Here is a 26,879-nt window from a genome sequence, read left to right as displayed (position 1 = left end):
GATAGGAATCTAAGACCTTGTCGAGATTACCTTGTTCAATTGATTAGATCCATGCGCGTTTTAAACTTACGATTTAGCTAGCTAGCTTCATCACTTTTTCTCTATGTTGTGTCGTCGCAATATTTTTAACGAAATTATCCAAATCGGATGGTTTATAAAACAATAATAAATTTCTCATTGATAACAAAAAGAAAATAATAAAATAGAATTTCTTAAAGTTCATCGAAGTAGTATGAATAAAATTTATACTCGTAATAATTAACATTATATTAAAACATTTCTCACATAAAGAGAAAGAAAGAGAGAAATAGGGGGTGGAGAGAGTGAGTGAGAGAGAGAGAGAGAGAATGAGAGAGATGTATCAGGAGAAAAGGAAGAAAAAGGAAGTATTCTGACAAAGTTCAGAGAGAGAACAACAATAAAAAAACAAAAAATGTGTATCGGTTAATATCAAAGGCTTTTCTTCTCTTTTCCCATAGCGAAGCAACCCTCGTTGACAGAAGAGTGCGTTTATAATATCGATTGTTGTGTTGGATAAAGAATCGTGTATTTATATATGTGTGTTTTTAGGTGTATCTGTATGTGTATGTGTGTGTAAGTTTATGTCGTAGGTGATCACGTGCGAGGGCGGCTTTTAATAATGGCATATGTACGAGCCGTTCAACCATGCGTCGCGACGCTAAGCGTCGGAAGTGGAGCATACTCGAACAAAGTGTGAACCTAACGTGTTTTACGTGTATATATTTGAGTATATGTGTGTTTAGGTGTATTGTATATGTGTTCTTTCGTGTATATACTTTTTACCTAACGTGTTACGTGTATATATTTGAGTATATGTGTGTGTTTAGGTGTATGTATGGTGTATTCTATATGTGTGTTGTTTCGTGTATATACTTTTTATTGGTGGTTGTGCTATCATCGTATCTTTGTGTCGGTGGATGATCACATCACCGATCGAATCCCTTTTTACACCCTCTCTCTCTCTCTTTCTCTCATATTTTCTCTGTTCACGGTCGACCTTTTCATAAGGTAAGATAAACTTGTCTCTCGTATTATCGGATTTTCAAGTTGCCGCCGCCTGTTTGCTTTTAGATATATGTCAAAAATTACGAGATTTCTTAGACGAGATTTGTTTATTATTAAAAAAGAATAAAGAAGGAGGAGGAAACAAATAAATCAAATAAATTTCTATGGGGTTTTTTTATATTAGTAGTATATATTATGTTGGTTAGATTATTTTCTCGGATATTTATCGAAACGTCGAATTCATTAATTTAAGTTTAGCAGAAAATTGTTCTGTAATCAGCAGTCTCATCAATTTTTTTTAACTCGTGTTATAAAATATACGTTGATTGGTGTTTTATCTTCTGAAACAAATAATATACGTTTTGTTTATCGTACCAATCATTTATTCATTTCGATTGAACATTAATCTCATTTATTTATCTATTTATCTACAGTTACAATGAGTAACAAGTTTAAAATAATTACAAGTATATTAATTAATGTCATATTTTTCACAATAGGGGTGGTTTTCATCTTTAATATATTTTAATAATAATAATTTATATATTTTAATAAAAATTATATTTTAATAATATTTTTCAATATTAAATAATACAATTAATGAAGATTTTTTTTTAAACAATACACGAGTGTGAACAAATTAATTGTTTTTAATTATTTCTTATGGAAAGTGCATAGGAGACAAATTTTCTATTCTTCGGATACCCTGTCGAAGAAAAATGATTTATTTGAACAGTTCAGTTTGCTTCCGGCTTCGGGGAGGAAGAAAAGGTGGGTGGGAGAGGGGGAAGGAGGGGGATCACGTATAAGGGTGGTTTTCACGGATCGGAAACAAACTTGGTTGCTTGCTTGCTTGTTTTGTGGCCGGTACTCGTTTCTTATCGAATCAGCCGCGTAGAACGATCTACTGCGACCAATCTCTTTTACGCGTGTCCCTTCACGGCTGGTGACTTTGGCGTGTGCGAGCGTGCACGCGCGCGCGCGCGCGAGCGCGTGCTAATCCTTTTCTCCTATTTATCTCAATTTCTTCCCCCATTTTTCTTTTTCTCACATATTTTTCAATCCTTTTTTTATATCATATCCTCGTATCAGACACGGTAGAAACGCATAGTTTTCTTTTTGATTATGATTTATGATAAGAAATAAATGAAAATAATCGTTCATTTAAGATTGAATAAAAAACACAATACAACAACAACAATAATAATAATAATGATAATGATAATGATAATGATAATTTGTCAAATTCGTTGACGTTTAATAATTTTTTGTAACTTCGTAACCATTTTTAATTACGTTTTAATTAAATTGTGCGTGCGTGTGGGTGGGTGGGGAGTAGGAGGGGGCATATTAATCACGCGAAAAAGATGGTTCCATTGTTTTAATCGAGTGTGTTTCGTTGACACGAGCTTCGATCGGGGCCAATAGCTAAGTCAGCGGCCTTCGTTTTGTGCGTACGTGCATGAGTATTGGAAAGAGGGTTTTAGTGCGTGAAAGAGAAAGAAAGAAAGAAAGAAAAAGAGGGAGGAGACGTAAGACGAATGGTGCACACGAGAAGGAGGTGTCAGGTGTCACGGCTGTCCGGTTTCGTTTGCAAACAACACACCGGTGCTAGCGGCAAAAACATTTTCTCTTCGACAGTTCGAACCTTCTTCTTCTTCTTCTTCTTCTTTCATAGATCTTTAATGTGTTATATGTGTTTGATATATTTTCTTTGTGTTTGTTATATTTAAATAATATCAGAAGAAAAGTAATGCTTACGGGGTATATTTTATCAAAAGTGCAATTTGTTTATCGTACGATCAATTGGGATTATAAATGTTTGTTTCACCTTTTTTTTATCTACGAATGAATTATTATTTCAATTAAACGTCGACGTTGGTAAAAATTCATTCATTTTTATTCATTCGTGTTAAAAATGATTTATAACAGTTATAATTGTTTAACGATTATAAATATTAACGATCGTGGAAACGAGTTAGCAATTTTGTTTCGTGCCAAACGATAAAATCGTCTACTTATTTTTGTACGTGCAATTTTTACGTGCTAAATATCTCACGTGGTTTGGAAATACTTTTATTTATTTATTTATTTTTATACATATTTTTTTATTTTATCAAATTGAAATAAAATAATAATAATAATCAAATGATGATATTATAAATGAATGATATTTTTCCAATAAATAATTCATATCTCGAATTTTTCAGGCGGGTGGGTGGGTGAGGGGTAGAATGCAATCCAATCCCAAAAGTATTATTACGAAAATATATACACATATATAAAATATATTTCGATATTTCAGTGACATTAAAAAGAAACAATTTCATTCTAAAAAACAAATAACCAAAGAAAAAAATCGTAATAAAATAATTAATAATAAAATTCGATCAAATCCAAAGTATCATCGTAGAAAAGTTTTCTATGCAAGTGGATGGATAATTTGCATAAATTGCATCGTAAAATCATCTATCCGTGTATCAACGAAATGCTATAGTTTAAATGATTAATAATCGATGGTCTTTGGGTGCCGTCGCATCGGCGTTTGGCGAGCACCGTTCGCCGTCGTAAACGTTAAAACGTAAAACGACGAAATGCGAGCAGCTGCATTCGTGGTGGTGGTGGTGCTGCTGCTGCTGCTGCACTCGTTCGTTCGTTCGTTCGTTCGTTTGCTCGTTCACTCACAAATGCACATTTGCTGCGACCACATAACTTCCCCGTGCCGCCGCCCTTTCGCGCATAATGATACATCGCACCGGACACGAAAGTTATACGCTTTAATTCGAGACTCAAGCTTGGTGAGCGTATATCGATCGCCAATTTGCTATGCAGATCGCAGCCCTTTCGAAGCTGCTCGCTCTCTCGTCGATTGCATTCCCTGCGATTGCAGCACCACCGTATGCGTGTATGTATGTATAATATGTATGTGTATGTGTGTCTTTCTCTCTAACTTCTTCTTTCTATCTTTTTTTTTTATTTTTTTCTACCAACCTTTCTTTACGTATGTATATCTTTTATTCACTACTATAAAAAAGTATAAAGAAGATAACAAATAAAAGTATAAAGAAGTATAGTTTGATACCAGCTTCGCAGCACCGTATGTGTGTGTCTTCCTCTCTAACTTCTTCTCTTTTTCTTTATTTTTTTATTTTTTTCTACCAACGTATTATATCTTTTCTTCACTACTATATAAAAGTATAAAGAAGTATAGTTTGATACCAACTTCGAACACTAAGAATGGGATTGCAGTATCACCATATGTGTATGTATGTATATGTATGTGTGTCTCATTCTCTCTAATTTCTTCTCTTATTTTCTTTATTTTCTTTTTTCTTCTTTCTCTATGAACCTTTCCTTCTTCACTACTATATAAAAGTATAAAGAAGTATAGTTTGATATCAGCTTTGAAACACTAAGAATGGTAGCCGATATCGGAAGATAAGATTATGGTGTCGTTCTCTTATCCAAAGACAATTACATATACACATATACATATATATATGGTGTGCTTTTATCTCTCGAAAGTGCGAGCATTATCATCCTCCCACAGTCCCGATATAGATCGCTATTATCGTATCCAGTTTCTAACGATTGTACGAAAATTTATTCGAAAAGGGGCTCGTAGCACGAAACGATTATAACGTCCGATCCAATTATCGGGAATAGTTATAAAGCTTCCGCCACAAATCAAGAGAAAGAGAGAGAGAGAAAATGAGAGAGGAAGAGGAAAGAGGAAGAGGAGGAGAAGGAGATAGGGGTGGAGAGGAAGTGTTCGTTGATTGCTTCGGTGTATCGACGTTGAACGAAGCAACACACTCGATGGATCGATCGATCGATCGATAGATCGATTCAGATCGAACTACGGATAGCAAAAATCTTCTTTTGCTAACCGACCATACTCGAGAAAGCTTCCTTCCTATCTTTAAAGACGCGAACAAGAAGAAGAAGAAGGTGGTGCAGGTGGTGGAAAAGGGGGAGAATGAGGTGCACGAGAAGGAAGAGGAAGAGGTGGAGGAGGAAGAGGAGGAGGAGGAGGAGGAGTCTTCGATATATCCCGATTTTTGTTGATCCATCTCGCGAGAGGAGATCGAACGTGAGTAATTTCTGGTTGGTGGTTGGTACGCCGGCGCAATTAGGAAATCCATTTGGCGTAATTGCGCGAGAAGAAAGCACAGCCGGTAGCGTGGCAAGCTTCTCTTTCTCTTTTACTCATTCTCTCTCTCTCTCTCTCTCTCTCTCTTTCACTCATTCTCTCGCATTTTCTCTACCTAGGATCGCACGAATCTCTGTGTGTTAATCTTACCGTGTAGTGGTAGTTGCTCATTTATCTATCCTTTTATTTTCATACTTTTTATCTCATTTTTTGTTCTTCTTGTTGATTTTTTTTATTGCCTTTATAATATATCACATTTAAGAGGATCCTTTTTACTTTAGAGAATTAATTAAAATAATTTATTTATGTATATATATGTATGTATGTATGTATGTGTTTCATTTATAGTCCTGTTGTAGTAAACATTTTTGAATGTAATTTAATTTCTTTTTGATCTCACACACATACATGCAATCAGTAATACGTAATGTAAGTTGAATTCTAATTTTTTAAAACACTCTATATACAAAGTGTACATACAAACGTGTGGTCAGGAATTAATTTTTGTTCGATCATCATTTCGATTAATTAAAAAAAGGAAATTATTTGCAATGATTTATAAATCTTGACGAAGATAAAATTAAATAATATCAAAAGGTAAATTTGAAAATTTGTTTGTCAATAAGTCGTGGAGAATGAAAATGTTCATTTGGTGAGATTAATTAAGATTTAATCGGCATTTAGATCGAGAGAAAAATTTCTAAATAAAATGAGATTTATTTTTCGGATCACGCCCCCTTTCGAGGCGTATTCTTTTTTTTTCTTTTCCCCTTTGATACTTTTTCGTACGATTTCATTTCCCGCACATGTATTACGATTCCTTAGACGTACGTACGCCCACGGAAATCGAACGACGGTGCAACGTAATGATCGGCTATTATGCTAATCCACCTTGAAGACGATTCTCTGGCTGATGATGATGATGATGATGATGATGATGATGATGATACCAGCTGCGAATTGTCAGTCGCGTTTAAATCTTACTTCTCGTAGTTGTTGTTGTCGTCGTCGTCGTCGTCGTATCGTTCGTTGTCCCCTTCTCGTCGCGCATGTAAATTGTTTTTTTAGTTTTACTAGTAAAGAACATATACATGCATACATACATACATACATACATACATGTAAATACATTCGCATAGATGGAATTAAAGAAAAATTTAAATTATTGGAAAATGCCAGTGTTGCCTTTTCTTTTTCTTTTTTATTTCAATCAATTGTTCTATCAACGATACCTGCAAATAGACAAAAGAATACACGTAAAAATAATTAAATATATATATATATATAGTAATACATGTAGAAATATATATTAATTAATTTATAATATATAGTAATGTATAATAATTAATTAATTAATAATAATATAGTAATATATATAGTAAGTATAATATATACAATTTTTCAAATGAATTCCAACGCGCATTAATTATGCTAATTGTTCTTGCTAATTCGTCTTTTCCAAGTTAGATTTATTTGTAATTTTTTTTTTTTTCTTTACCTACAAACATAAATAATTTTTGCATTATTTTAACCTCTTCTTTCCTGCCTCGTGTCAAAGTTCATACTTATAATCATCCAGACAAGTTTTACCTATATATATATACATATTTAACATACAAAAGTAGGTTGAAAAGAAAAGAAAATACAATACGAAAATATCGATATACGAACATTAATCGAATTGAAATTAGAAAATTCATTCTCACCTTTCGAGAATATCTAATAATAATAATAATAATAATAATAATAATATCAAAAAAAACAATCCGATTCGAATGTTATAAATCGATCAAAAGATGGGGGTTGGGGTTGAGGTTGGGGTTGGTTACAAGCGAGCCGATTTTAAAGGGGAAGAAAAATGAGAAAAAAATCAACAACATCAAAGAATCATGAATGAAATGAAACGAGCCCGAAAAGATCGAAGTTATATTATTTCGTTATGGGGGAATAGTCAGGAAGAAAACCGGATCCCACGAAAGAAGAAACGAGTTGCGTTATCTAATCTAACATGCTTTAGAATTTCGACTTATTTTCGATTAGTATAATATACCAAAGAGAAGAGAGGAGACCATAACGCATATTAATTTTCTATATTTTTATTTTTTTCTTCTTTTTTTTTAATATTCCTCATTGGTACGACATAAAAGGTGTATGTGTGTGTGTGTTTTTTTAACTTTGTCATTGTCATGTTCGCGTGTCGTGTTACATAAAACGAACATGTTTTAATATTGGTGAACGTTTTGATTACTATGAGGAAGAGGGGTAAGGTAGGGGGGAGGAGGAGGAGGTGAAGGTGAAGGTGGTGGTGGTGGTGGAGACAGAAAGTCGTATTCGACGCGACCGTGTGAATCGTTCCTTAATTAATTCTTAGAGTGGACGTTAATGATTGGCCGAGCAAAGTGCGCAAGCGTAGGTGGCTTGCTGCGGGTTTCTTCATCGTTCGCAGGTGTTGCCTTCGTTTAATGAACGACCGATTTTACCTTTCGACGAGATATATTTTATATTTCTTTTATTTTCTTAACTATTATTATTATTAATTCTCTCGTATTTCTTTTTTTACCTTTTTTTCTTTTTTCTTCTTTTTCTATTCACTTTTCACCCCCTCTCGTATTCCACGTTTCTGTTGTTACGATCATTTTAATAATAATAATTCTTCTCTTGAAATTTCTACTATCCCCTTGAAAAAAAAATATCTCGGAGAATTATTTCCATCCTGCGATAAAAATTACCAAGTGTGTTTCGATTGAAATTGATCAAGTATAATATCTTTCTTATGTTTATTCAAGTACAACACACACACACATATACACACACACACAATTTGAGTATTATTTTTCTCATTTCATTTTTTCTTTCTTCTTCTTGTTCTTTTTAACGAAAGAAACACCCCACTGGACGCACGAATATTGGTTTTACCATATATTTTATATACCATAAACCATATAACGTAACGGATCGGAGAAAGTACAAGGTAATGTGATAAATATACACACACGATAACGGAGGAGGATGGTGGTAACGATTAATCGTCTTGCGAAGCGTTATGCGTTCCGTGGGTGTATGTGTGAAAATACGAGAGTACTCTCTCTCTCTCTCTCACTTGATGTATATAGAAATGGCGTTGAAGCATGCGGAGGGGTTGTTTGTCGGCCTTGACCGTGAATTCATCCCTCTAACGAACGACGTGCAAAAGAGAAAAAAAATGAAAAGAGATAGAGTGAAAGGGGTGGTGGGTGGGGGTGGGGGAGGGGGAGAATCAGGTTGGTTGGGTCTAACGGCAGGATGCACACCGAGGTTATCTCCTCTCTCGTAGCTTTTCCTCTGGAAATCAATATTACTCTCCCGCGTAACACCACCACCACCACTACCACCATTAAAGCCAGGGCTCGTTTCACCCTTCCTCTTCAGCTCCCCCTCTCTCCTAACTTCCATCCTCATCTCTTCGCGTGTTAGAAATTTTTCCTCTCGTATGGTGTAATACATAAAGCTCATTGCAATTTTTTTCTAGCGAAGTATGTGTATATCAAAGGTTGTATATATGTGTATATGAATATGTATGTAGGTGGTATGTGCGCGTGTGCATGGGTGTATGTATATGTGATATAAACTCGATACTCAATTCTGTCGTTGTCATCGTAAGAAGGAAATGGAAATTTCATTGCGAACTATTGCGATCATTTTTTTCTAAATTCGAACGTTGTTCTATTCGTTTATATTCTTATAATTCGATTATTTATTTTGTTATTTAATTATTTAAAAATCACTTTAAAAATCTGAACGTAGTTCGTACGATCATTTTATATTGTTGCATTTGATTTTATTATTTTGTTATTTAATTATTTAGAAAAATTCATGACGTAGTATTTTTTCGTAACTTTTGTTTCCATTCAACGTTATATTCCCATGATAAGTAATATTTTATTTTTCTAAAATATGAAAAATAGATCTGTCTTCTTTAACACGTCATTTCTAGGATAGCAATACTTTGTTTTACAAACTCGTGTAATATTTACTTTTATCAAAAATGATTTATTCCCTTTCTATCATATATACATTCTAACCTACACATACATATATATAAACTTTAAATTCTTTTTTTTTTAATACGAATGCACATGCACTATGCAGAAAGGAACAATGAGATTCGTGAAATTTATGCCCTGTGTTCTCGAACGAACGAACCTTTGGATTACGGGCGCGTGCTTCGAGATAAAATTGAAGAAAAAGAGTGTGAGAGGGGGCGAATGGGGGGGCTGGGGGTGGAGGTGGAGGTGGAGGAGGAGGAAAAAGAGTTATAGGAAAAGGATATCCACCGGTTGAGAGCCATAACCCGTTGCTGGTTACAACGTCTTTCGCGTATGGTCGTAAGTATCTGTCGGCGGTTTATGTTCACGACTCATGTAATACTCCCACTAACTCGCGCTAGATTTAACAGAGTAATTAACGCCCACGCTTACATTTAGCTGCCAAGCGCGATTGGCTTTGCTCTCTCTCTCTCTCTTTCTTTCTTTCATTTTATTTGATATTTTTCTAAATTTTTTTTTCCTTATTCTTATTTTTATTTTCTACGAACACGAAATTCGACACTCGTATCAAATATCTCGTAAAGTTGATATTTAAAAATTATTTATTAAATGAACTTTGTACTTTTTAGTTACATTTATGAAATATTACTTGTCTTCTTTTTTTATATCGAAAGAACAACAATAAAATTACGTTAAAATATTGTAATTTGTTATTATAATTATCGATTAGTGTACACCGGTTACGAAGCAACGATTTAATTAGGACGATTGATTTGTTTGTAAAAATCACACATTTTCTTTTTGTTAAAAAAAAAAAAAGAACAATTGTCAAAGTAAAAAAGTGTATTTATATATTATACTTGTTCTGTACTATCCCTGAATGTTTATTATTTAGGTCAGGAGGAACGCCTGGTGGCTATCGATAGGCCCTAGAAAGGTTCGAGTTCAAGGTCGCGCATCTCGTTTTAGAGACTGCGCAGTGCAGATGGATTCTGACCCATGGATTCCGGAATCCCTTCGAATGATTGCGTTCTACTTTAGTATAGGGAAAATGGATAAAGGGTTTGATTACGTAGAATAAAAGATTTGAACGATAAACTATCATCGAAAAACATGCATAAAGTTTCAAATTTGGACACATTCACCCAGTAGAATTTTTCCGAACGCATTGTCCAACCCCATTGATGAAGAAATTCTTGATGGAATTCATTGTTGTCTTCTCTTCTAATTTTCTAAATTATTCTATCTTTCTATTATCTCGAATTAACGTCGGTCATTCTCTTACAAAAAACGTCGAATAATGAAATTTTTCAAACTAAACCTATCGTTCAAAAATAATACTTAAAACAGTCCAAATGTGTAAGATACACGCGAAAGAAAAATAAAAATATGAAAATAATAGAATAGAAATATATTACCAAAAAAGGAGAGTAGTGCAATCCTTGCACTATTGGTGCATTATTTACTGGTGCAATATAATTTTACAATAATACACGTACACTTTTTATATTTATTTTTTCGTTCATTCGTTCGTTTATTTCCTTCTCCTCCTTCGCAACTAAACTAGCTCTCTCTCTCTCTCTCCCACTCGGTAAACTCGATACTTTCTACGTTCTCACTCCGTCCTTCCTCCTCCCCCTCCCCCTCCCTTCACCCCATCACTCTTTCTCTCTCTCTCCCTCTCCGTATCTATCTTTCGCGGTTATTCGCTTCCGTAACGGCCGTTGAACGATCACTGGCGCTAGGAAAACGATCATTCTCTATGGTCGAACAGGTAGCTGGGTTGGGCCAGGTCGTTAAGTAGGTGTACATACCTGCCGCAATCGTGGAGTCGCCAAAGAGCCTGGCTACCGGAGTTAACGAGACTTCTCTCCGTGCTTTTCTACTCTCTCATCGTCTTCCTCCTCCTCATCCTCCTCCACCACCTATTCTTTTTTATATTTTTTTATTTCTTTGATTTTTCTTATACTTCTTTCAATGCAGTAGTAGAGAGTGTAGGTTCGCGAACAGGTATCCAAGCTTATGTGTGTATGTATGTGTGTGTGTGTGTTTTTTTTTCTTTTTATTTTTCGTCTTCGTGTGGGCAGAGAGAAGATAGAAGCAGAAGGAAATGCATCGAGATATCGATATCCAACCACGCGCCTCCAGCCGAAGATGAGGAACGTCCACCTTGTCCTCCTCCTCCTCCTCCTCCTCCTCCTGGTGCTCTCGTATTCGCGGCTCTTGTATATATGTATATATATATATATATATACAGGAGTCTCTTCTCGCTTATCTTCAATCTGATCTTCTTCGTCGTCTTGCTTACTTGCTTGCTTGCTTGCTTGCTTGCTCTTACTTTTAAAGCGACCGACTAGCAGGCAGGCAGGCAGCCAGGCAGGCAGTTTGACGTCTCACGACGGTCCTTCTTCCTTAACAGTGGTGCTCAAAGTGACTCCTATACTTCGAGATGAATGTAAATGAAAAAAAAAGAAGAGAGAGAGAGAGAAAAGTGATCGTAATTTTCTTATTTTTTTATTTTTCGTTTTATCGTACGAGTTAAAAGATTCTTTTAGCCTCAAGGTGGTATCTTTACTTCAATTATCCTATCGGGAGATCAATCGAATCGAGATTGTTAAATATGTGTACTTAATATATTCATCTATGTATTGTATATATATGTAGGACGAGTATCTTCATGTTAAATACTTAAATAGAGCATTCGTGAAGAGATTGGACGGGTGGGCCCTGGATAGCTCAATGGGTTAAGAGCAAGGCTCCCGAAAAACGAAAAAGATCCCGTGTGGGTTCGAGTCCGGTCAGTCCAGTCCCAACGGGTCGAATTTTTTTCACGAATCCTATAAATGGGGGCTCAGTTGGGATTAAGGTTTGCTTTGTAACACACTTCTACGATCGTGTAACAATGAGAGAAAAATAATTCATTGAAAATCTATCAAAAAGAGGTTAGGCGACAGTAGCGACACTTAAGTTGGTTTGGTGGGAAACTTAGCAGAGGCTTTTTAAGCGCCCAGCAGCGCATTCAGGGATTATAAATGGACGGTACAGAAAAGAGAAAAAGAGAACATTTTCGGGGTCGAATGTTGTTGTAGGGGGGTAGAATGTGGGACGAGCGCTTCCATGCCCAAATACTTTAAATAGGTCATTTGTGAAGATATTGGGGACGGGTTTGGGTCCTGAATAGCTCAATGGATGAGAAGATGCTCAAAAAATCTTCCTGGAAACGAAAAGAATCCTCCATGGTTTGAGTCAATTTTTTCACAAATCCTGCATATATAAAAGAAAATAATCTGAACTCCTATTATATTGTTGAGATTTTTCAGGAAAGTAAAACTCAATCGGTTGGCTTTGTGACAGAGTTTTACAAATTTATTTATCTTACCTGCAACAGAGAAACGACAATTAAAGTTCCTTTTCCCCTGTTACATTTTTATTTACTCTTTCTTTTTATTAAACTCCTTATCTTTATTATTGCACTAAAAATCACACACGTGCTTTCTGTTCTCTTTGTTCGTATCTGTATGTTCCTCTTTATTCATCAATTCATGTTGCCAAGTTTACTACCCAACCGCGATAGCGCGGCAAATTCAATTTTAAATAAAGTACATTTTCTTTACATATATATATGCGTGTGTGTGTGTGTATGTATGCTTCGTTTAACTCGACTCCTTTTAAAATTGCGGTTTACTTTTTGCGGTTTTAACGAGAAGGGGGGGAGAATCTTTCTATCACTTCATCATAGGAGAGTGAGATTACTCTCTCATGGATGAATTTATTCTTCGTTAACATCCTATATACCAGTTTAAAAAAATTCTAACTTCCATAGTGTAATTATTATTCTTTTCTAATTTAGATAAGTAAAAGAAAGGATTGACGATTTACGTTAGACTTCGTAGAAAAGTATTCCCCTTCGCGTTAACACCGATATACATCCATTCTCGTTCGTTTAAATTACTAATAATAATTAATAAGATTACAAGGTAATCGTTTGCTATCCATATCCAAAGTCATCGATAATAACTACTATTAATTTAATGGTCGATCGTTAAAACGAATGATTCGTAGGTTAAAAGTTGTGAAGCCTGAAAAGTACGAAGTAAGAAAAAGAAAAAAAAAAAGAAAAAAAGAAAAGAAAAAGAAAAAAGAAGAGAAAGAAAACAAATCGGCAAGAAATGTCTTGCCGTTCTTTCCTGGTCCTTCTCAAGGACGTCGTCGTTCGGTAACGGTAATAATCTAGTTCTCGAGAAAGTTACAGAAGAGACGTTTCAATTCGACAAGTATTACAAACGATTTTTGGTAAAGAAACAAAAAAATAAAACAAAGTAAAGATAATTACTTATATTAAATAATTAAATATTTTTAATCATTTTCTAACAACAGACGTGTAATTTTTACAACCAAATTTCAATTTTATACTTATACACCTGGTATATATATAATGATAATAATTTACATTTAAAAACATTTTATTCATGAAACTAAAATAGCCATAGAAAGTGTGGGTGAGTTTCGATATATAACAAATCATGGTTACACACGCATATATATTAGTTCGATGTTATTTTTAAAATAAACACCTACTTAAAAGGTGTCAAGGGAAATAAGGTTTATCCGTGCGTTTTGAAAAACACAACTAATCGCCAAGAAAACTTGGCAAACGAATTTAGACTCGTGTTACTGTTGGTAATGTAAATATTCCAACTAAAATGAATAAGATTATCAACCCTCGTAATATTACAACCCAGTGTCATTCCTGGAATCAGAATCCGTAAGGAAAGATTGTAGAAAATAAGAAAAAGAAGGAACAAAAAAAAAAAGAAAAATGACGTGTCCGCTGAGGTGAAAGGCGGAATCGATTTTTTTTGGTGTCGGCTAGGATCGATCGAAGTTTCGTTTTTTGTACACCTGTTGCCGGGTTGTGGTGGTTTGTTGGTGGACCAACAACGTAAGATCTTTCCTTGGCGGCTCTTTCTCCTCATTTGTAGACACACCGGCCCTCCCACCTTCGTCTTATTTGTACATGCAGGTATCCTAACGGCTTACGCGTTCTCGCTTACTTGTTTTCTCTCTTTCTTTTTCTTTTTCCTTTTCCTTTTTCTCTTTCGTTCGGTTTCTCTCCGACAGTAATAAATTCTCCGCCGCTTCTTCTTTCATTCTTCTTCTTCTTCTACTTCTTATTTTTCTTCTATTTCTTCTACTTATTCTTCATTTTCTTCTTCTTTTATTTCATTTTATCTCTTTTCTTCCCTTGTTTCTTTCCTCATCCCTTACGACTTTTCTTATTCTTCCTTCTTACTCTCCCGTATTCGCGTTATTCCATTGTGTTATTCATTTCTAAAAGAAAAAATAAAAGTAAGAAACGAGTCCGGTCGTTTGCACCTCGGCTGCATTTGCTTTTCTTTTATTTTCTTCTTATTCTTATACCTGATAGGAGAGGGGAGGGGTTGTGCTTCGTTGCAAGCTCGAAGTAACGTCAATGGGTTAGAATTGAACCTCGAACTCAGGTGTCGAAGGATAGAAATTTTCTTGACTTTTGTCTTTCGTAAATCGATATTTTAATTTGACATCTTTCGTAATCCTTTTAATTAGAACAAAAATATCATTTATGATGGAATTTAATTTATTATATAAAAATTGTTTTATCAAAGGTAACAATAGGTGGATTTGATGAAACTTCGGCTTCCCATTTTTATTTAATAATTATTTATTAATTACTTTGTCACGTTTTTCTTTTCTTTTAACGCAAACATTTTCACGGGGTGTATATCGATATAGATATCCAACTGTGTGTGGGTTTATGTGTGACACCATATAATCACCTTTATCTATATTGATATGCGCGCACGCGTATTACCGACAAAACTTTATTGAAATTCTAGCTTGTATACTTTTATTATCGACTAAATCTTATCAACTATGCGTGAATAGTTATGTCATAGTTTTTCATTAATAAAACACCTTGCAAATATATATTATGCGTTATATATATAATAAACGTATATGTGTGTGCGTGTGTGTGTATAATATTGCATGGAAAATATATATGAAACTTAAAAAGAGCCGAAAGTGATGTAAAAATTTGTAAGATTATTACACGCTTGATTACCTGCCGCTAATGACATTCGTAAGTGACTTTTTTTCCGACTCTTTTTCTTTCTTTAATGCTTTTCATATTCGTTCACGGTATTTCGAGCAAAATTTACCTCTCTCTCTCTTTCTTTCTTTCTTTCTTTCTTTCTTTCTCACGCAACCAACCTGCCCCATAGTTGGAATCCATTTTATTTTATTTTATTTTATTTTATTTTTCTTTCTTTATTCCTTCCTTCCATCGTATTACTCTACTCGTCCAAACGGGGAACCACCTGCTGCGTTATTGACACGCATAGAATTTAGTTTCGTCCAATCGAATTCTAAACTCATTCAAAATGGAAGGAATAGGCCAATCTTTTTTTCTCCTTTCCCATTTATTTTATTCAACCATCTGTACGGGAATTGAGTTGTCAAATTTCGCGTTAGAAACAAAATCTAGTTGAAAATGTTTACAATTGTGAGACAATTGTTGTAATTGATTTTTATTTCTCGTTAACATTATTATAATTAATTAATCATCTTTGTGCGAAATTAATTCTTTAACAAAATCTTTATAATCGTTAGTCTTATAATTAGAAAAAAAAAGAAAGAAAAAGAAAAAGAAAGAAGAAGTAAAAGGTTCGATATTATTCATTCATTGTGAGAAAATTTAATTCACGTCTCGTTGGACTGCGAATTACGGGAAATAAAATAAATATAGAATGGAATGGGAAAGAATAGAAAGTATGAAATATTAACGATCGGTCGATAATAATGAATAAAAGCTTACTCTTAACTCGTTAAATAAAATACGAGATCGAGTTATGAATCGTTAATATGGAAACGAAGTTTAAAACGTCACGAAAATATTTAATCAACTTTTGATACCCGACCAATCTGCTGCTACTGCTACTGCTGCTGCTGCTGTTCTGTGGTTTAATCAGAGAATCGAAATAATCACGAGACGTTTTTAACAATCTATGATCGTTTTAAAAACCCCATCGACGAAAATTCAACGTAAGTGTAAGCGTAACTCGTTACAATATTATTTAAAATAATTTCAATAGACGATACGTTAATTTCAAATATAGAAATCCACGAAGTACTCTTTATTCAATTTATTTATTTCATTTATTTTAGTGAAATCAATTTAATTAATTTAATTTAATATATTTAGTTTTAATTTTTTAAATGATACATCATTAAAATATTACGAAACATGTATAAGATATCTCAGATTGTTTTGAACAATTGATTTAATTGTTCTATCTATGTTAAAGAATTTAATTATAATCAAACTATACTATGAACAATGAAAAATCTAAAAGAAAGTTGTTTTTTTCGATCAATTATTCAAGTGATCATCGATATTTCGAATACTTTGACGAAAAGATTGAACCTTTTGTTCAAACACAAAATAAAATAGGAATAAATCATAGATTTTGTTAAAATTTTGAAAATATTTTTCGTAATCCATTGAACAAATGATTTTTATTCGAAATCACGATCGAGAGTTTTGCGATTTGGTTTGTGTATTTTTTTTTCTTTCCTGTATATATCGATCCAAAAGGAAAACGTTTAAGGGACTTTGCCCTTAGCTGGGATTGGTTCGTTTCCTTACGTCATCGCAACTACCTGCAGTCGGAAAAGAGACTAAAAAAAGACGCACCGCCCCGGGTCCGATGCAAACGAGCGAACTAGGTCGTCCTCCTAAACCCTCGTTGGTTAACCGGAACCCTACGAGACCCTTCTACTTCCCCCAGAGTTTCTCAATCGATCTAAACAAAATAATAATATTTCAATTAACCTTTTTTGGTTTTTTTTTTTGGTATCCCCTCCCCCGAATCGATTCGATTCCCGAAACGTCATCCTAATAAGTTATTCTTTTGATATATTTTTTTTCCCTGTTCGATAATTTATCGTTTCTTTCTTACAGTTATCATAAAAAATCCATCCGGACGTCTTTACACGACCACCACGTCCTTCCTTGATAAGGGTTGCGTCTTTATTTTGAATTAAATGTAATCTAGAAGGAAGCGGCTAACCAGATACGGAAGTTGGGAATGCTCAACGAAATCGTATATTAATTTAAATAAAAATTTCTTTATTTATTTTCTTCTATATATATTTATTTTATATTTTATATTATATTATATTTTATATATTATTTTTATTTTTATTTTTATTATATATAAATAAAACAAATATACTCGTGTTGAAAAGATAAGATTATTTCAAATTGAAAAATATAAAAGAAAGAAAATGAAGAAAAACAAACAAAAATACAAAGAAATAAGAAAATCGTAAGAATTCTTAAATTTGAATAGAAAAAAAAAGTCGGTTGAGAACCAGCACCGGTCGGTCGTCGTTTCACCTGCCAGCACGAAACGGTGGCCTGTTAATTACGCGTGGTACGAACCCAGAGAGTTAACAGTAGTGATCCGCTATCATCTCCGGTGGTTCGGCTTCTCAAGCAATTCCACTTGGAAGTTTCCTCGGTCCTCCTCCCTCCGCACCTTCGGGAGCACCTTTTACCTTCGAATTCCTGGATTCCTCGGGCCAACGTTTACGACGAAAGTCCATCTAACCTGCGTCGTAGAACTTAGGCATTTTTTTTTTCCCCTTTTATTATTGACAGATAAGAACCAACACTACTACTACCACTACTAATACTACCGTCATCATCATTATCATCATTATCATTATCATAGTCATCATCTTTACTACTACTACTATTATTATTATTATTATAATTATTATTACTACCATTGGTGTTTCTTTAGAGTTGACAACAAGTTTACCGAACTATCGCATTAACTCTTACAATCCATCAGCTATCTCTTTCAATTATTTTTCTTTTTATTTCCCTTTTCGAAAAATTTCATTTGACTATGTCTTCCCCTCCTCCTCCCCTCCCCTCTAGGGTTTTCATTATGCTTCTTCCGCACTTAATTTCTGCTCTAATCTCACCAAACTTCTCGAAACACAGAGTAGTGTAATTAATAATCATTAGTACGATACTAAAGGTGGATGGGGTTTAAATGACTGAGACATCTCGTTAGATGAATCGATTCCGGTTTCGGTCGTTTGCTACGAGCAGTCTCATCCACCTCCTCGTCGTCGTTGTCGTCAACTATTGCTCACCAAGAATCTTCTTCTTCTTTTTCTTTTAAAAGAGATGCTGAGTTTCAAGATTTTAAATGAATTATCACAAGTATATTATCCCAGCTGAATAATAATTTTCGTATAATGTTTCGTACTACTCAATGTTCGCTAATTTTTTTTCAATTCTATTCTTCTTTACTGCATTTTCCTTTTCACTTCACTCTTCCTACGATATAAATTCATTTGATTGATTTTAATAGCATTGAGTTTAAGTTTTCTGTATCAACTGCATATGTGTCGTTTTACAAAAATTAATAAATTAATTAATAAATTAAATAACGATTATTGTTTGGTCCGTGTTATAAATTAAATGAAGTAATAGAATAACAAATTCAATTCTCAAACAAATTTTAGCATAACCGTATCGAATTAATTAACTCGGACACCGTAAGAAACGTGAAATAAGAAAAAAAGAGGAGAGAAAGAGAGAGATAAGGGTCGAGAAGAGGGGGAGGAGGAGGGGGGAGAGGGTGTACCTGTTCTTCTAGGTTTTAATGCATCCGTTTGAACGACTTTACGATCGGTCTGGGAAGGTCGTCGACGTTTCCTTCCTCGAAAATAGAACTCCGTTCTTCGGGACAATGTCTCGCATTTCGTCGTCAACGCAAATCTCGTACCTAGAAGAAGAAAAAATAAACGAGAGAGAGTGAGAGAGAGAGAAACCGCGAAACGAAGAAATACTTTGGGGGGATGGGAAGGGAAAAAGGAAGAGAAATCTTTGCGTGGTATCTCGGCAGAAAGAGACGGAGAAAGCTGCGAACGGAATGGCACTGAGTGATTTAGAAAGCGATGTCCGCCAACGCTTCACTATGACTGACTTTGTGAGAGAGAATGAGAGAAAATGAGAAAGAATGAGAGAGAGAGAAAGAAAGAAATAACCAAAAGTATGTGTTGTACTCAACGTACGTCGATTTCCGTGATGAAATTTTCCGTATCCTACGTAAATCGCATATCTTTCATTATTCTATTCGTTAAAAAGAAAGATAAAATGATAAAAAGATAGAAAAAGAGAGGGGGAGAGTCAGATACATGTGTTTTGTACTTCAACGTACGTCGATTTCCGTGATGAAGTTTTTTCGTATCCTCTACGTACATCGGGGTATCTTTCTTATTCTATTCGTTGAAAATAAAAATAAAAAGATAAAGTGGATAGAGAAAGAGGAGGGTGAAGGAAAGGGGGAGGGGAAAGTCACAAGCATGTGTTTTGTACTTCAACGTACGTCGATTTCCGTGATGAAGTTTTTTCGTATCCTACGTACATCGGGTATCTTTCTTATTCTATTCGTTAAAGAAAAGATTGAAAGATTGAGAAAGAGGAGGAAGAAAGAGAGAGGGAAGAAGAGAGAGAGAGACAAGAGCCGTTAGAGAAGCCCTCAGGCCACCCTTTTTTCTTCCTCTTTCTTCTCATCCTCCGAGATGTCGCAAAGACCGTGCCGCTACTCCCACGAGACCGTTTACGATCTTCCTCGTCTTTTAGGTTTCCTTCACGCATAACTAACCCACCAACGTCTGTTAATCTTTTTATTATTATATTGTTTCAGGTTTTTTCTTTTGCGAGATAATGCTTTTACTCTTTTGTTTTTTTTTTATTGATTTAGGTTATACGTTCTTTACTTTATTTTATTTTATTTTATCTTTACTTATAATGAAGTTTATTTATTAATCACGTTATTTGTATTCTTATTGGAATGTAAGTTTTGATTAATTTTATAATTTATTGGTATTATTTTTTTTTATGGAATATTTCAATCCGATTATTGATACGTATTATACCTTTCTATAAATAACAGTATTAGATTTTAATAATGATGAGAAAGGATGATAAGTGACCGTGTGAAAACAGCTTAAGAAGTTTCTTTAAAAGCATACCAACCAAAGTGGAGGAGGCGTTCGGATCTTTTAAAATACGAGAAGATCGACGCTAATGCTTTAGGTTTGTCTTCAGGGACAGAGCATGGAATCCAAATGGAACGCGGAGTCCCTCATTTGCGCTTTCGTATAACTTGTTACTATGAAACGAATCCTTCAAGGATTTCCATGGCCGAATCAAATTCCATTTGCTTATGGGTTAACAGTTCTCTCTCTCTCTCTTTTTCTTCAAATGTTTCTTTTTCAAAATAAAAAGAAACGAAATTATATTTTTCATCGTGATATAAAAAAAAAAAAGTAAAAGAAAGTTGCATTTCATTTTTAAATGTAAATCACTGATGTTCGCACTAAATTTAAGGAGAGATTCATCGGCTAACTTCATGCTGTTAATTTCGTGTCGCTGTGCTGCGCGCGCATCGTAATTACCAACTAACTTCATTCTATTAATTTCGTGTCGCTGTGCTGCGCGCGCATCGTAAATATCGACTAACTTCATTCTGTCAATTAGTTGTTCGGTGCGCGCGCATCGTAAAAATTCACTCCCATCATTTTTTCCCAAATGCGCGCCAAAAGAAGTATAACCTCAAAATAAAAACAAAAAGGAAAAGAAAAAAAAAATAGAGAAAATAGATAGAACGTCGCGTGGGGTCCGAGATTTCAACGAATAACTCGTAGAAAATGCCGGTTATATTTTGCGATAGTGCCCCATGAAAGCGCATAACGTAATAATGTGCAGACTTTATGCGTCGATTATCGGCGCAGGAGTTCTCCAAGAAGATCCTATTAAAACGTAGCTCTGTAAGCTTCTCTCGTTCATAGGTGGCTCAGCGTGTGGCACCTGTCCGCCTTTTCAATCGGATTTCTTCTATCCCAAGGATCACAACGCCTCTACTACCTGAAACTCCTATCACCAACACTCTTTTTTCTTTCGTTTTATTTTATTTTATTTTATTTCTTTTTATCGCACATCGATACTTATAAAAAATCTCTACGCAAAGACCGGATAAAAATAATCAAATCAGTTTCTTCTACGTTTTTTTTTTTTTGTTGCGGTTTCAATTAATTTTGTATTCTTCTTCTGTATTTGAATTCGTTGACTATACAACTATCGGATTCGATTTCAAAACGAGATGCTTTACTTTCACATTTAATCTTGAGATCTTTTTCATTCGAATAAAGAAGAGATTATAATTGCGATATGGTTGATCTGTTTGAAACATTGATTCCTTCTCTTATCTAACTACTCACAACTTTCTTATTTCATCTTATATCAACTGTGGAATGACACGATTTCTTAGAAATCAAATTGATCTTCTAGATACGTCTGGTATAAGCGATTCATCTTATCTATCTATCTATCTATCTATCATCGGTTAGCTCACGTTCGAACGATACACTGTAACAAAGTGATAATAATCGCATTCAATAATGATGCATGCCGTGTGCAGTGATAGTCCCGTGATACTGTTCCTACTCGGATACCAGTAATTGAGGGCGGGAAATGAAAGGAAAGGGAGAGGAGGGGAGGTGTAAGGAGGGAAAGGAAGAAATAATATCGATGAAGATATATACCTACAAAAGAAATCAAAATCAATAAGAAGAATGAAATAGAGAAAAAGAAATATAAAAAAAAATGTAAAATTGAAGTGCAGTAGTTAACTTGTTGAATCAACGTGTGTATCATCTATAGGGTATCCTCTTATTACATAGTAATAGTCTAACGCTAGAATATTTAGCTCGAGTAAAGGTGGAAATACTCAAAAGAAACAAAAATCAATAAAATAGAATAAAATAACAAAAAAATGTAAGAGAGTAAAAAGCAGTGAATTTGTTGAATCAACGTGTGTATCATCTATAGGGTATCCTTTTATTACACAGTAATCGTCTAACTCTAGAATATTTAGCTCGAGTAAAGATGAAGATACTCAAAAGAAACAAAAATCAATAAAATAGAATAAAATAAGAAAAAATGTAAGATAGTAAAATGCAGTGAATTTGTTGAATCAACTTTACATCATCTATAGGGTATCCTTTTATTACGCAGTAATAGTCTAACTCTAGAATATTTAGTTTACCCCTTAGCTCGAGTAGGTTTCTACTGGAGCAACGAAAACTTAATGAGATACTTCGAGTTTAATTTGTTGCACCGTGCTACTCGACCGTTTTCATACTATATCTATCTCTCTCTCTCTCACTCTTTCGCAAATGCACGTAACGACTTCCACATCTCGAGATGAGTTCCTCCAGAATTCTTGGCGATTCAACCGGAGATGAAAGCGGTGCATTTTGCGAAGTAATAAATTGTCTGCATTAACGAGCCACTGCCGCCACTGCCACCGCCTCTGTTGCTGATGCTGGATGCTGGGTACTGGGTGTGCTGGGTGCTGATGCTGGGTGCTTGCGAAGACTCGCGTGAAAAAGAGAAAAGAAAGAAGCTGAGGGAGGAGGAGGAGGAGATATAGGATGAAAGTCGGTGAACCGAGTCGATAATTAGCCCTTACATTTTTCCCCCCCCACTCCCTTTTTTTCTTTTTTTTAAACATCTTATCGTTGAAGATCTACCGAGGATAAAGAATTATTCTGTCGACGAGAGGAATTAGATTTCAGCGTATCTCAACCGTGGTATTCGTTATATTCCCCATTATTATTTATTAATTCCAATTTTTCTATACCTAATTCGAGATCGTTTATAAAAAATAAACCAACTAATATCTTCGGAGGATTTTTGTGGAATACCCCTAAACGCGATCGTTAAAAGAGTGTCTCGTCATTCTAACGAGATTATTATTGTTGGAAATTTGCCAGGAAATATCTCACTCACTCATATTTTCTTTCTGATATTTGATCGAATTTTTTAATCCTCATATTTTATATCTTCTTTTTATAAACACCATTTCCGATCCTAAGCATCGAGTAATTTAATGAATGGGGAAAAGGTTGATCCAAAAAAAAAAAAGAAGAGAAGAAAAGAAGAGAAGAAAAAAAGAGTAGACGAAGAGTGGGAGTATAAAGTGGGTGACGAAGCGATTTCATAATTAAAACATGTTGATTCAAGTTAATTAAATCGAACTCGGTTGAAATCACGTTCGGCTCGGGACACGTTTTTAAATATGTACTCCTTTGATGTAGGAGCTCCACCCACTGATCTTTTCCTCTCTCTTTCTCTCTCTCTGTTATATTCTTTCTTTCTTTATCTAACATAAGACGTTATTCTACTTTATTTTTCTTCGTTACCGTGGACGACAGCTGGTATGATCGAAAAGTCGTTCGCGATAATTAACGAGCGGCTTCGCAAGCGGTTCTTATCTTTCGTAGGATCGTTGTTAAGAAGATTTTACAAAAAAGTAAACTGGTGTTGGTGTTCATGGTGTTCATGGTGTTGATTGTGTTGGTTGTTATAGTTGCTGCTTCATCAACGTCCAAGTAAAAGTTAAAATAGCAAAAAAAGATATATTTATTTTGTTGTTAAATAATTTAAACTGTGCAGGAACACAACCACTCACCCACTCATTCAACTTTAATTTAAATCGATCGGTTTTTCCAAACACACGTTCTCGAAAAAGCTCTCGGGAATCATTCGAACTTGCCGAATCAAACGAACGATACATTTCTTCCTGCTGTTGCTTTTTTTTTCTCTTTAACTTCTTTAACTTCTCTCTTCATCCCCTTTCCCCATTTTCCTTTCTTTATTCCCGAGTTCAAAAACCCATCTTTCTTTTTCTTTTCCATCTTACAATACGAAAACATGAAAGGAAACACGAAAAGCACACATGTAAGATGAAAAGAAAAAAGGGGTTCAAAGGGGGAGAGTTTTATTGCATCGATCATGTGATGCAATTTCCCCTGGGGAAGGGGGGAAAGAGCAGACTGGTTGAGGGGTTAGAGGGGGAAACTGAAGATCAGCAGAAAGGGTCGGGTTAATCCGTGGCACGAATGAAGTTGTAAACCGCGATAAGTTGGAAGAAAATAAAGAATAAAAGAGTCGAAAAAAATAATAGAGAAAGAGATGAAAGGAGTGATAGAGATAGATAGATAGATAGATAGATAGACAGAGATAGAATGAATTATGAAAGAAAGAAAGAAATAAGGAAGGAAGATAGAAGAAAGAGAGGAAAATACGAGGTTGGGTAGCATAAATCAGTTTCCGTTATGCGTCGGTTGGCTGAGCAATGCTTTTGCGTGTCAAGAATAAGAAGAGGAATAGAGACACGACCGATGAGAGGAGGATTCTCTCTCTCTCTCTCTCTCTCTTTTTCTCTTTCGTTTTTCTTTCGTTTTATCTCGCGAACTCTCGAAGGAGTAAAACCGTGCGGCACCTTTTTCGAATGCCAACCGTGATCGCATTGAAACGGACTTCTTGGCCAGATTTACACGGCGATACTCGGCAAACGTGTCTACCATTTGTCGACGACGAGTGCTACTAAGTAGCGGAGTTTCTTTGACTAATCGTTTTACCATTTTTTCCTTACCTCCAACCAGCCCCCAACTATTCCCCTGCCACAGTCATCTTTTATCCCTCGTACTCGAGAAAGCAAAACCTCATCGATCCTCTTCGATTCGATCAGCGTGTGTTTTTTTTCCTTCACTTTTATGACAAATTAAAGTAGCGTTAATGATACTTTTTGTTGATCTACGTGCATAGAAAGTAAATAATCAAATAGTAAATACAAACAAAGAAAGGTAAATAGAATCTTTAGAATATGCGACAGGATTGTATCACAATGTTGCATTAGCCTACTTCTAAATATTGATTATGAAAACTTGTCAAAACGATTTTCATCGTATCTTTCTTTTATTTATCGTAAATACACCCGACAAACTTCGTGGTGTCGCTCGGACTAAAAACACACTCCCGTCACATTTTTCCTAAACGCGCCTAAAGAAGTATAACTTCGATAATTATTTGTGTTAGATGTATAGAGAAATATATATATGAAGTGTCCGTTTTCTCGATGGCGTTAGCAAATGGTATTATACATCCAACTATCATCTATCAATCTCTTTCATCGGATTGACAGCTGCAGAGTTAAAGTTGGCAACTGTTCGAGGAGTAGGCGAAGGAATTGTTGTTGGTGTTGGTTGTTCGGTTCAAAGAGAGGAGAGTAGTAAGTTGATGTTGATGGGGTTATGGTTATGGTGGTGGTGATGGTAAGCTCGTGGCGTGGCGCGAGCTATACCACCATACACACTCTTACGAAAAGGATTACTTAGCACGGTAATGACGATCGCACGGCAGATGGCGGCCGTGATAAAAACTCGTCTTACCACCGTGCCCGTACTCGGGTATATAATACACCACCTCCCCCTCTCTCTCCCCCCCTTCTTATTTACCCTCTCCCACCTCATCTCTCTCTCCTCTTCGTCATCATCCTCTTTCCAGGCTTTTTAACACGAATACTCTTTTACCTAAAGCACCGATGTACTCGCCGTACTCTTCGAACGGGCGTGCCCCTCTTAGTTTCATGACTTTCGTGCTTATCTAAAACTTGAATATAAAACGCCATAATCATTTTCTTATAAAATTTTTCTTTTTTTTGGAGGGGGGAGGTAAAGGGAAACGTATCGAGAAAATGCGATTCGATTTAACACCTACGGTAATTTATATGTATATGTGTGTGTGTGTATGGGGTTTAAATATCTAATTTAGTGTATAAATTAAAACAAAAGTAAAAAAGTAAGAACGATTGGGAAGTTAAGCGTGAATGAAATTGTTTTCTTTTCTTTTCAATGTTTAAGTGAAAAAAAAAAAAAACAAGGAAGAATAAGAGGATAAGCTGGAACGTTTATTCCATCGAAAAGTTCAATTAATTTAACTGTAAGAGATAGGGATGAGGTAAATTAGAGATAAATTCGATTATATTACACTGGTTTGACTGTTATTTATAGTACTTTTATCGATGTTACTTATTTACGGTACTCACTACTGTTATAAGGATATCTGTACGTTTAGTTTAGTTACGAAGTAATAGATATCTCGTTATTTAAGTCGAGTTACTACTCTCTTACAGTTGTTCTACGTTTATCCGCCGGCTTGGTTGTTTTCCGTATGCACCGATGCACCTCCGATGCACCTCCGATGCACGCGTGCAACATCGTAAAGATTACGTTTAGATGTTGTTGTTTTTATTTATTTTTTTTATACTTCAACCATACTCTCTTCCATACATTTTTTTGTATTCTTTCTTCTTCTTCTTCTTCTTCTTCTTCTTTCGCTTCGTCATAATCACGAGGATAGTTGGCTACGGTGAAACGAAGAAAACGATCCCCCATATTGATTCTTCTATGTGTATTCGAGATTTGATCTTTCTCGTCTTTGAAAACACCATAAGCAAAATTTATCGAACATATTCGTGTGCTAATAATATTAGATGGAAGTTATTTCAAATTTTAAAACCGAGTCTTCCGATAATATACGTCTGGATTTTACCTATGTTCGTATATATGCATGTGTATGTGTGTGTATGTTGATGGGGGTTGATCGGAATGTATTGAGAAACATTCTTATGAGTTATGATTTATAAATGAAAGTACAGATACCATCTATACACAAATACTTATTCAATGTATTTAGAATT

The 26,879-nt window shown here is 34.9% G+C and overlaps 1 protein-coding gene across 1 annotated transcript in view; it reads left to right on the top strand.

Annotated features, from left to right (window-relative positions):
* LOC122518689 (Krueppel-like factor luna) overlaps positions 1-26,879 on the top strand; it is a gene marked incomplete at its 5' end in the record, with an annotated part of 45,935 nt that overhangs the window by 522 nt on the left and 18,534 nt on the right. The gene's annotated exons all lie outside the window — the stretch shown is intronic.

This window comes from Polistes fuscatus, unplaced genomic scaffold (assembly GCF_010416935.1).
Source record: "Polistes fuscatus isolate 324 unplaced genomic scaffold, CU_Pfus_HIC Scaffold26, whole genome shotgun sequence".
In the NCBI taxonomy this organism is placed as follows: domain Eukaryota; kingdom Metazoa; phylum Arthropoda; class Insecta; order Hymenoptera; family Vespidae; genus Polistes; species Polistes fuscatus.
The sequence above is the reverse complement of the archived record's forward strand: the minus strand, read 5'-3'. Positions and strand labels throughout refer to the sequence as shown.